Genomic DNA, 4,410 nt, shown 5'->3' with positions numbered 1-4,410 from the left:
ACTCATCTTGTGTGTAAGAAAGTTAGAAGACAGCTACCTGGCCAACCAACTGGAAGAGAGCCACATCCATGCCAATTCAAAAGACAGAGAAGCAGAGGGAGTTTGGAAAGTATTAAACATGTCATTAACATGATATGCAAGTAAATATCTGAAGATAATTTAAAAATGGTTGCAGCAGTACATACATAGGAAACTTCCAGAGATTCAAGATAGATTCTGAAGAGGCTGTGGAAAGAGGGTGAGTTAGTTAATTGTGCCAGCCTGGCCGATAATCACATGTGGGGCTAACTGAAAGGCGGAGGGATAGATGGGTGGTGAGTTCTAGTTCTCAGGTCTCTTGCATTGTGATGGTCACACCAGGGTGCAGCTGCCTTAGCAGTTCCCTGCTTCAGCTTGCAAGATTGACTTCCTACAAGACATCCCCAAGGAGAAGTTACATGGACCTATCCTGATGCAGCCCTGGGTGCTGGAGCAGCCGTGTGGAGACCCCTGCTAGCGCTGAGATGTTTGTTCATTCATTGACTCAGCTTTCCTCCTGCAGTCAGCATCATTGCCTCTGTTTTGTGAGGTGGAGGACTTTGTGGACTGGTGTTGGGTATGGGTTAATGTTGGACTTGTGGGCTTGGGCAGCATTGGGTTGGGTTGTTTTCATGATGCACATTTTCTTTACATAAAACTCTCTCTTATACATGAGTTGCTGTGGATTTGTTTCTCCAAAGTACCCAGACTAATACAGAGGGTTATCGTTGCCTATGTCAGATAACTTTGGCTGAAAGCTGAGAATACCAGAAAAATATTTACCTAGGTTTTGCTCACTGTGTATACACTTTCACCTGGGTGGATCAGAACAAATAATGGTTAACATTGTGATGAATGGTAATTCCAGAACAGTTCATTGTGCTCATGCAGAACCTGTACACAGACCAAGAAGAAGTTGTTCAGACACAACCAGTGTCATTTAAACTGAGGAAAGGTGTATCTCAGTGTGGCAGTTACATAATTTCACATCAACTTGAAGATATAAAAGTGTAGGGGTGGAGTCTAGTCTGTCAATCAGGTCACAGCCTGATGGTGCCTCCTTGTGGGCATGAACTTCTCACAAGGAGAATCCTGGGGAACCCCACCTCCCACCCCCACTCTTCCTCTGCCTTCTTATTGACGCCACGTGGACACCTGCCTGCGTCTTAGAGATGCGTCCACTGCCATTGGATCCATACAACCCTGCACCCACCGGCCTGTGATTTTCCTGCATTCTGCATCATTACATGCAGTTGCGGGAGTCTGAGGGGGGACTTAAGGACTGCTATCAGACTTATGGACTTGAGTTGGACGGGGACGGGATGTTTTCTTGAGGTATAATTAGTTCTTGATATAAAGTTCTTTCTTACACCTATATGAGTGTCACTGGATTTTTCTCTCTAGTCAACCCGGCCTAACACACTCAGGGTTGTTTCCTCTCACAATACTTATTCAACCTGTGTTCAATCTGACCAAATCATCTGAGAAGCTGGACTGTATGCAGAAGAATATGGCATCCGGGTTGGAGGGATACTCACCAGGAACCTTCCCTAGGCAGATGACAAAACTCTGCTTGCTGAAAGTGAGGAGGACTTGAAGCACTTACTGACAAAGATGAAAGACTGCTGTTTTCACTTGGCACTACAACCATGTAAAGAAAACCAAACTCCTCACAGCTGGACCAAGAGACAACATCAGGATACACGGAGAAATGATCAACCTTTTCAAGGATGTCATTTCGCTTGCTACATAATCAACGTCTCTGGGAGCAGTCGTCAAGAAATGATTTAATGTGTGATCCATTAGAAAGTCCTGGGTACGTGGGAGGAAAGCGTGGAACAAAACTCTAAATCCCGAGAAAGACCAGGCCTACTGGTCCCCTAGAGACCAGTGGAACATCTGAGACTCTGGTGCTGAGCCGCCCTTTAGGTCTGAAAATGAACTCACCCCCATGCATCAATTGTCAGTTAAAGAATAGAGCCCAAGAACAGAGTTCAGAAGGGTTAAGAAAAGTAGTAAGGGGAACAGGACACACAGCGCGAAAGTGGGATAAGTAACGTTTCACCGTGAGTGTTGCAGCCAGTCAGATGAACCAAAATGTGTGTGCATGGTGGAATGAAAAACGGCTGTTTTAAGCCTTCACCTCATTCACAATGAAAAGTGTTTTTTTAAAAAGGAATCAAAGGATGCAGTGCTTTGGGCAAATCTGCTACAAACGAGTTCTTTAAAGTGACACCTTAAGGATTGAGGTACACCTGTCACAAGGTCACTATGGGCTGGAGTTGACTTGATGACAGTGAATCTTGAGTTTGAGTCAAAGGTATGACATTTTCAATCAACTTCTATGGGTGCAAAATCTAGACAATGAATAAAGAAGATGGGAGAAGAATTAATGCTTTTGAATGAAGGCATGGGAGAAAAATATTGAAGGTAATTGAGCCTTTTTTGTCTCACTTAACGCTTTCATTTGGAAATTAGCCTTGTCTGATATTAAAAATGCAACTTAGACTTTCCTTTTGTTTTGCATCTTCTTTGTGTACTTTTGCAAAACCACCATTTCAATAATCTTCCAATCCATGGTCTGGGGGCACTAGAGATTTTTTTCTGGTCCTTGGACCAACAATGAATTAAGGTAACTTAGATTTAATTGGATTTGGTATGCCTCTCCTGTTTGGACTAATGACAATTACAAGCACTTAAAAGTTAGAATCACTTTAATAAGGGCAAAACAATCATTTCCTAAATTAATTAATACATCATTTGTTAACTGTCACAAAACACTTGTTAATGAAAGTAGAATGATAACAGAATTAAAATAGATTGATAACATTAAATGAAAGAGATGGTGGCTTTCTAAAAGAGATGGAATTGTGAACATCTTTTTAGCTTTTATAAACAGCTTTTTAGCTGATTTATAGACAAATAACATTAAAGCAGTATAATTCACACAGGGCTTAGAACAACAAGATGTGGAAAGTATATGTGGAAGTAGGGCATTATGGGAGTAGGAAGTAATGAGGCTCATTTCCCACAGGATGACTGGACTATTTTACTCTCTTTCAATGGCTTTTATTTATTTATTTATATTTGGGGTTAAGAATTCAACTAACTCCAATCAGTAATGTGTCCTGCGCATCTCTCACATTCCAGGTACTGTGCTGGGAGGTGCAGACTTAATTTGAACAAAGATGAGATCCATTTGAGAATTTAATGGAAAGGATTCTTTTCAACAGAAAAAAATTAATATGTCCACTTGTTTCAAGAAAAAAATTTATAGAAGCCTTGGCCACAACATTCTTTTTCCCATAGCATAAAATGTATCCATTTTTAGAGATACCCCCATGAAACTGAGAAGTGTTTTATTAAGAACTTGTCTCTAACCGTCTGCTGATTGCCTTGGGAATAAATCTATGCTGCTATAACATGGAACTCTAGTTGCAGTACTTTTTTACAATATCCCCAACTTTTTTACAATATCCCCAATTTCTTTCCCCCACACTTAGCTACAGAGTTTTCATTCCAGTGGGGGTAGGGGTAGGTTGAGAGACATAAAAATTGATAGCATTTTTCTCCCAACCATAAGCCTAACTATAGCCCACCTACCTGCCATTTATTTGGCTTTTTAAATACTAGTGTATGTGTACCTCTATAATAAAGCATTTTAGTTTTTTTTAATATGATGCTTATGAACCTGAGAGATCAGAATTCCTTGGTAGGGGTGGTTAAAATGCAACTTCCTTGTCTTCACCTCAGACTACTGAAACGAATCTGGCAGAAGCAGATCATTCTGATGGATCAGCAATATTAGCAGATTCTCCAGATGATTCCTATATTCTTCTTTTAAAAAAATCATTTTATTGGAGGGCCCTTACAAATCTTAGAACAATCCATCATTCAATTGTATTAAGCATACTTGTACACTTGTTGCCATCAACATTTCCAAAACATTTTCTTTCTACTTGAGCTCTTGGTATCGGTTCCTCTTTTTACCCCCGCCCTCCCACCCATGTGAATGCTTGATTAATTATATGTTATTATTGTTATTTCGTGTCTTACACTGTTGTTGTCTCCCTCTACCCACATTTCTGTTATTCGTCCCTCTGGGGGGGCAGACGATGCTTAGTCACACTCAAGTATGAAAATTAACACGCTAATGAATCTCAAATGTTTCCTCTCTAATCACCCTGCTGGAAATAGTGTAGAAACAAGAACAACTTGGTTCGTAGAGCTAATCCTACATTAGACACTGAAAGAAAATCTGTCGTTCGTTGTTGTTGAGTTAGTTCTAACTCATCGATAACGAGAAGCAACACTGCCAGCCTCACACCTTCATGATCATTCATGGTTTAGGGTCAGTCTGTCTTGCAGGGGTTTCCTCTTTTCCATCGACCC

The sequence above is a fragment of the Echinops telfairi genome, unplaced genomic scaffold (assembly GCF_000313985.2).
Source record: "Echinops telfairi isolate 266 unplaced genomic scaffold, ASM31398v2 ScPeMD7_7468;HRSCAF=8506_0, whole genome shotgun sequence".
Taxonomy (NCBI): domain Eukaryota; kingdom Metazoa; phylum Chordata; class Mammalia; order Afrosoricida; family Tenrecidae; genus Echinops; species Echinops telfairi.
Note: the sequence above shows the minus strand (reverse complement) of the source record.